The sequence below is a fragment of the Corticium candelabrum genome, chromosome 3, assembly GCF_963422355.1.
Source record: "Corticium candelabrum chromosome 3, ooCorCand1.1, whole genome shotgun sequence".
Taxonomy (NCBI): Eukaryota; Metazoa; Porifera; class Homoscleromorpha; order Homosclerophorida; family Plakinidae; genus Corticium; species Corticium candelabrum.
The window spans coordinates 9,616,673-9,625,232 of record NC_085087.1 but is presented as its reverse complement, the minus strand read 5'-3'; the positions used below and the strand labels follow the sequence as shown (position 1 = coordinate 9,625,232).

At 45.5% G+C, this 8,560-nt stretch overlaps 1 protein-coding gene across 1 annotated transcript in view; it reads right to left on the bottom strand.

Annotated features, from left to right (window-relative positions):
- The window catches only part of LOC134177177 (uncharacterized), a 25,076-nt gene extending 22,743 nt beyond the window's left edge, over nucleotides 1-2,333 (bottom strand). The window contains exon 1 of the mRNA XM_062643928.1: nucleotides 2,239-2,333. The gene's annotated coding sequence lies outside the window, so the exon portion shown is untranslated. The remainder of the gene's footprint in view (nucleotides 1-2,238) is intronic.
- Between the last annotated feature and the right edge of the window lie 6,227 nt (nucleotides 2,334-8,560).

Sequence of the window (8,560 nt, the reverse complement as noted above, 5' to 3'; positions counted from 1 at the left end):
CAGCCTCCAATCGGTGGTGCTGCAGCCTTGATTTGGAGTGTTGGCAACGACGGCAACTGCCAGTTGGCGGCGGTGTTATCGTTTCTTCTTTGGTTGGCCACCTGTTGTTTCTGGATTTTAGATATGCGTTGGCTTTACGACGACAGCATGCTAGAAGGAAGATTTATGCGTGGACCAACAGCAGAATTCGAGTGCCAGGTGCTGAAATGAGCTAGAAGACAAGGCAATGCGGCACCGATATTACAGCATCCAACGAGCGGTTGACTGGCAGGGGTGGCTAGCGATTAACTGGCAAGGGTGGCTAGCGATTAACCGGCAAGGGTGGCTAGCGATTAACCGGCAGGGGTGGCTAGCGATTAACTACGGGTGCGACAGCTAGTTATAAGCAATGCATAGATGCATACGACAAGAGTTACTAACAGCAATGTTGCGCGAGTGGGACAGGTGGTATTTGGGTAGTCTGCATGTGCATAAACCACATAAAGCACAATAGCATAAAGCAACAGTTTCATGCATTATCGGATACATGAAGCGGCGCAACAAGGCACACAGCCGATCAAAAGCAAAGGCGGCTATATACTTATAAACTGGAAAAATAGGCTGTTTCCTGCGATGACGTGCGACTCATTAGAGTTAGTGTAAATATGCATCAATGATGGTAGCAGGGCAATCTTGGTCATCACTGACAAGTTGCTGTATAATAGAATTGGGAGAAATGCCGGCGGCCAACGCGTTGGCTCATGTGGCTGTGTCCAACCTGCAACAGGCAGCAGGTACCATAGAGACCTTGGACACATTGGCGACTTGGCTGGCAGAAGGTTTACAAGCTAGCCGTCAGCAGAGCACAATGTTTTCTCTGAGACAAACCTTTCCTCCCCGGCCTTCCCGAAAAGCTAGTAAAGAAATTCAGACAGGAAAGTACGTAGACTTTGCTGAACTGCTTCCGGATAATATTGATTATTAATAATAATTCCGAATAAAATTGAGTACGCAGATATAAGAATAACAAGTACCCTGTATCGAATATTCTGTACACCTTCCTGTGAGCCTAGAAATCGAGTCCGCATTTAAAAATGGAGGCTCTAGGGCAAGGGGGAGCAAAGCGACTGGTGGGGTGAAAGCACTCAGCCGGCGGTATACTATTCACCACCATTGCTGGCGTTGCCAACAGGAATTGAGACAAATTCATAGAAGCAGTAGCGTCAGCTTCTATCCTGTCTACAGTCGGTGGAAGGAGCAGTCGGCAGCCGGTGTTACGTATATACACATTTCTATTGCTCAAGTGAAGTATTTTGAATTCACAAGACTTGTTGAGGGAAAAGCAAATTTGCTCCTTCCAGCTACTATATAGACCGTACCGTATTTCCTAGAGTCATACTTATTCTTCTAGGAAATTTGGTACGGTTGTACCCAATATCCTGGCATACCCAATCTGCTGTTACATCGAGACCCTACAGGGCTGCAAGTTCAAGTCACAGTGATGGCAAGATATGGCATAATTTCCTTGGGTAAGAAACTTACACACAATTGCTTCTCTTGACTCAGTAGTAAATGAGTACCTGGTCATAGACTGGGGTAGACAAGACCACTGGCTTGGTAGTAACATCATGCAGCAAATGGGTATGTGGAGTCCACTCCCAAAGCTGCACCATAGTCAGTACCACTCGATGACTCTGGCCAAGCTCCAGGTGGATTATAGCGCTGGCCTTAAGCCTCCACATAGTGCATGGAGGACCTGCCTCTACAGGCAGGAGAGCTATCTTTACAACTGACATTAAGATCGACGCCAAACAACATGTGTGTGTGTGTGTGTGTGTGTGTGTGTGTGTGTGTGCATGTGTGCGTGCACGTGTGTGTGTGTGTGTGTGTGTGTGTGTGTGTGTGTGTGTGTGTGTGTGTGTGTGTGTGCGTGCACGTGTGTGTGTGTGTGTGTGTGTGTGTGTGTGTGTGTGTGTGTGTGTGTGAGTTTATTCAGTGGAGGTTGCTTCATGTGAGTCTTGGTACGTATTCACGTATCAATGTGACATTGCAGTACAGTGTAGCAGTTACAACAATGACAATGGTCACCTCATTGCAGACATAACACTGAAGTGTTATTGTCATATGCACAACTAACTTGCTTAGTAAAACTCAACTGTCATGTTCAAACAAACTAAAGCTTCACTGCACACTTCATTTCACTGCATGTTCTGTTTTAAGATATAATATTCCTACAATAAAGTTCATAATATCGTTTACCTTATCTTTAGCATCTGCATCAACCTTCTTCTCCAACAGACATTCGATTGCCTCACGATAATCAAGTTGAGCAGCAAAGTGAAGTAAAGTGCGACCAGACTGCATGCACAACACAAACACATTTTTCACACATAATCAACAGTATTATAAAAACTCTCACCTCCTTCTCCACTGATTGACAAAACTTCTCTGCAATCTTTCTTGCAACATCCACTTCATTCCTACATGCCCACTGCAGCAGCTTCCACACATTCTATTATCAACAATCAAAGAAAGAGAATCAATGTCACAAATCAATTCCATAAAAGGAAATACAAACAAAAATACCAAACTGTATCCACTCATTATGCTGTAAGACAACTGTTACTCACCTCTAATGCAACATCTTCAACTGCCTGCATTATTAATAACAACCGATTAGCTGTTGACATGTGACCTCTTCTCACAGCAAAATCAAAAGGTCTCTTTCCATGCTATCACACATACAATTGTAATGAGTTAGTAAGAATATCACAACATGACTTCATAAGTGCTAATTTAGTAACTCTGTAGCACTTAATTATTAAATGAAAGCACAGGGGCTGCCTGATGTGTCTCAGTATGCAATCAACTGGGCATTCAAAGCTCAGTAGGACAAACATCGTAGCTAAAATACTAAGAAGAACACACAATAAGTGGTGGACTGCTTTGCGAGAAGCTCACTCTAAACGGGCTGAATTGACTTCCGGTCTGTCTGTCGGTATGTCGCTATGTTTGTTTGTATGTTTGTTTGTAAGCATGTGTCACGCTCGGGGAGTTTGTCGAGGCAATCAGCAATCGTTTTGGGATGCAAAATGTAGGTGATGTAATACTAGCTTGTCAGCGTGAATCACTCTTGGGAATTTGTTGAGCCAATCAGGAGTCATTTGGGAGACCAACAATGGGTGACGTAACAATCCCGCGCGTTATGACAGAAAAGCCAAGATGTCGTAAACCTCCATTTTATGATCAAACTGTCGTCAAACTGAGAAGCGCAGAGTAAAGTTCAGGTAATAGTTGTATGCATTTGTTACTTTTACAAAACTATCGCAAAACAAACGAATTCATCGTTCTTCAAGAAGCCAAGCTAAGGTCCCATGGGACCACGCTTGTGTACCGTTGCGCACGACCAACATGTCATCCGCAATCATCAACAGAGCAATATGTTTTAGCTGTAAGTAGGACTGATGATGAACGATCGACGTTGTCTTGTAAGAAAGATTCGTAGCAAACACTAACGCTGCTTTCTTCTGGATTCGGTCACTACATGTCGCTTCACATTATTTCTAGAAGACATACGAGATCAATCTTTATCTAGCTGTAGCTACGACAAATTATCATCGGAACGGAAGATGCTAGCAACGTACGGCTCAATGAAAGCATGATAACCTCGTCCACCTCAATAGTTAATTAACTGAAAGTGATGCGAGATCGAGTGCTACAGAATCGAGAAATAACGTGGATAACAAGCCCGCTCCGTTTAAGAATATATTTACAGGTGTAAGTAGGACTGATCATGAACGATCGACGACATCGTCTTGCAAGAAAGATTCGTAGGAAACTTTGCGCTGCACGCTTTCTTCTGGATCCGGTCGCTACACATACATGTCGCTTCACAGTATTTCCCGTGCACGTACATTCATCTCTAGCTACGACGAATTAATTCTAACGGAACGAAAGATGATAGCAACGGCTCAACGAAAGTGACAGCAACGGCTCAATGAAAGCATGCTAATCGTGTCCATGCACGGTAAGTGATGCAAGCAAGAGCGCTACATGCAGAATTGAGAAACAACGTGGATAACAAGCCCGCTTCGTGCAAGAGACGCAGCTGTCACGCATGTGCATGTACTAAAGTGTATTGTGGGACATTGATGATATTTAGTTAATTATCTTTAATCACATTGACGCATCCCTGTGTTTTCAAAGAATTATACATTCTAGCAACAAGCTAATTATTAAATAATGATAAAGACAATAAATAGACAAAAATCACTAAAATTTACATTAATATTCACAATAAATATACACGTGCCACACACACACACACACACACACACACACACACACACACACACACACACACACACACACACACACATGCACACACGCATGCACACACGCACGCATGCATGCACACATGCACGCACGCACGCGTGCACACACACACACATTGTCATAGAGATGCCATTAAATTAATTTGAAAATCGCAGCAAGCCTGGAAACGTTTTTGGTAAAGACTGTACATTTCTATGTACTGCATAGACTGTACTCGAGACTACTCTGGATGCCTGGACAGGAAAGCACTCCTGGACTATCTCGTCTCCGAGCACGGCTTCCTACCACCAAACACCATCAGAGACAATCCAGATAGAATTCAGGCTAACGAAGGCAGCAAGGGCAACAACTGCCTGTCCTTCATACTGGGAGAACCGGATTGTGGATCGCAATGAAGAGGCAAATTCTACAACAACTTGGTATGCAAGATCGAGTGTGCAGTGTCCAAGAGAATCTGGGAAACAACGTGGCCAACTATTGCAAGGCCCGTGACAAGAGGCTCGGTGAGATGTTTGCCCACCCAGATATACAAGCTCGTGGGATCTGTCGTGTCGAGCTATCATTGTACGGGATATGACCAGAAGAGGTGTGCCTGGAAACAGCACAAGAGGCGTCTCGTATGTACAATCCTTATCGACGGGTGCTCTACTATTCTGGGTACAACCTCTACGCGAACAATGGAAGGCACTCTTGGCAGCCACACATTGCAACATGGTACTCCTATCAAAGCAGACCAAGGCGCTATACGCCATCTACTGGGGCCACATGACTACCAGTCGTATCTGCAGTGTCCAAAACCGATAAACACCAAGAATTCAAATTCTTGAAAAGAGCTATCTTCCACTGTGGGTATCCATCCGCCTTTGGGTTCGTCGGCGTACCCATCCATGCCGTGGTTCTTGACCAAGACAACGAGGGAGTCCACACAGCACTACGCATCTATCGAAAACTGGACGGTGGAACGCACCGGCTTGCGGCAAAGAGCCGTTCACACGACATCCAGAGAAAGAACCAGAGGCACCGCATGGCAAACGACCTCTACCAGACACCAAATTCGTCCATCCATTCCTCTTCAAAGAGATTCTTACAACCCAAACGATTTGCCTCTGTCTACTCGTAAGCGACTGGAGAAGTTGGCAGAGAAGAAGCTGTTGCTTGAGAATAACAACTGGCAAAAAGGTGTGGCTGTGAGGCAAAAAGTAGCTCTGCAAGCCAAAGAGGTCGAACGAGCGACAATACCTGCAAAAAGCACAAAACCAAAAAGCAGAGATTGAGGATAGGTGGGAGAAAAGCCAAGAGGCCTTCCATATGGCAAGTCAAGAATTCTGATTGCAACGGAAGACGAAAAAATGCTCGAGCTCTGAACGGACAGAAACCAACCATTCGTGCCGGCACACATCGAAATATTGGGATTCTAGAATTTGCCCAAGGCCGATGACAGAGCATTCGACTCCACAATTCTTGTCCCATGCGTTTCCCATCTAGACGGTGGTACATGCCCTGCATGGGGACGGCACGATGGGGTCTGATGGGCTCCAACAAGCATATGTAGACTCCTGTTTGATTCTCAAGCAAGTTGATAATACCATAGCAAAACAGACAGCCGAACTCCATTCCACATATGCAACGAACGCTATGAACCATTTGCTTTCGACATCAAAGGATTCGACGCTCCTTTCGATCTGTACAACAATCAGAAAACCATATTATCCAGACTACGTGTACCAAAGGAAGTTGGCAAGAGAATGCAAACTATACTACGAGAAGAACAGAAATTGGAAAACACCCAGAGAACACTCGAGACTGCATTGGTACAACACGACCGTCGTGGCAAGATGCAGGTACTACCTGAGGCAAACAAAACAATTGTAGCAAACTGGTAGAGCTCCCACCAAACACCGAGTTCCGTATTGAAGCCTATGCCGTCTGCACCTTTCGGAGTGTGCGGAAGTACGCGTTCAAGATCCAAGGTTGTATGTACATATCCAACACTTTCATAGACAAGGAGATGGCAGCCAATCCAAGCCCCTTGGAAGCATCATTGTTGTTGCGGACTCTACAGATTGCTACGACCAAAGACAAGTACAAGGCCATGTGCATTGTCCTTGAGCCTGCACCCAATGAACAACCCGACAAACCCGACGAACCCCTCTGGAAAATACCAATATTGCCAACACCCAAAAACAAAAAGTGTAAAAAAACTGGAGACGCTACACGTACCCCCACAAGTTCCATGTAGAGGCCTACGGCATAAACATCAGGGCACCCAGAAGTTTGCATTGAAGATTGAAAAGAAGCTGTATCCTTCCAACGAGTTTGTCAAAGAAATACTGCAACACTATCCATCCTTGCTACAACACCCCATGGCACGCTCACTCACTACATCAGTACAACCAAAGCAAAAACAAGACCGTGTGTGTCGCACTCTCACCCGCCCTTAGAGACCAACCACCACGGATTCCCTCCAGATAAGAGAGCGCCACAGCGAGTGCTAGCGAGAGTGCCATAGAGAGCACCACAGAGGGTGCCACAGAGAGATCCTATACACCACGTATTCTACAAGACCTAGACCTCGAGCAGTGCATAGATATCGATACCATTCAAACCAACAGTGCACATCGTGTCGAAGCCTATGCGAGGTGTAGAGAGGGGGATACGTAGAGGCACGTATTCGAGATCAAAGGCAAACTGTAAAAGGCCAATTGCACTATAGAAAAGCAGATAGAAAAAGATCTGACCGTATTGGAGAATCGTATGGAAGTGGATATCCTCGACACCAACCCTGGCAAAAGAAAAACAAGCATGTATTCTTTAAATCCACAAGCAAACACCTCGCAAGCAGAGAAAATCCAAAATACAGGTAGGTAGAGATCGTGGGGTAGGTGGAGACCCCGGCAGGCAGCCACCATGGTAGGTAGATACCCAAATACAGACAGAGAACAGAGAATTCGAATTCCCCTACAGGAACCTCGTACTATGCAACCATAGAGGTTTCGCTCTAGCTTGGACCTGGGCTGAGTAGAGAACAAGGCACAGAAAATCCAAAAATACAGGCAGGCAGTCGTAGGCAGGCAGGTATGTGGGTAGGTAGGCAGACGCCTTCTTCTGAACTTAGAGATCTCTGTACACATCTTTGCACGTGTACCCACCCGAGGGAGCAGACATGTCCAAGGCTAGATGTGGATTGGCAGAAGATCACATCCTGCAAACCATCTTCCATAGTTCTTCGATCCTTGGTCTACTCTCTCGTAGCAAATCTCTTTGCGTTCGATGGTTCTGTAGTGCACTTCCATGGCCAGCGAAAGCCTCCTCGAGAGACCCGGCGTTGCCTCTTTCATCTGCAAACCAAAGTTCCAAATACTCAACTCGACGGGTACCACTAGCAATTTCCTCCATGGTAGTGTAGAGCGCATCGATCAAGGCGGCTCCATAGTCCACAGGGGTCTCCACACCCTCCTCTCCGAGTACCACCATACAACCCCAAGCCACAGGGGAGGTCCAAACGTGGTTCGTGTCTCCTTGGTACGACGTAAGGTAGTACGGTGTCAGACCTAGTTGTTCCAAGGTGCAGAGATGATAGACGACCTCCACGTACAGATCAAAGCTCGCGATGGGAGAGAGATCCAGTCCCATCCAGATCTGGAGTTAGTAGTACCAAGGTATGTGACCATTGCATTTTCTTCGGAGCCTTGCACTCGAGTAGAACAATATCTTAGTCGGCCTTCGACGCAACATCCGCAGTGGTGTGGATGTGCCTACCTTTGCCACATTTCATCGAAGATACGACACAGTACCCGTCTGGACTATAGCCTACATTCACAGCTCAAATATAGATCTGTTCACCCACACACACAACTAACTATCTGCACAACTAACTTGCTTAGTAAAACTCAACTGTCATGTTCGAACAAACAAAAGCATCACTGCACACTTTATTCCACTGCTTGTTCTATTTCCAAATATAATTTTCCTACCTTAAAGTTCATAATATTGTTTACCTTATCTTTAGCATCTGCATCAGCCTTCTTCTCCAACAGACATTCGACTGCCTCACGATGATCAAGTAGAGCAGCAAAGTGAAGTAAAGTGCGACCAGACTGCATGCACAACACAAAAACATCTTTCACACATAATCAACAGTATTGTAAAAACTCTCACCTCCTTCTCCACTGATTGACAAAACTTCTCTGCAATCTTTGTTGAAACATCCACTTCATTCCCACATGCCCACTGCAGCAGCTTCCAC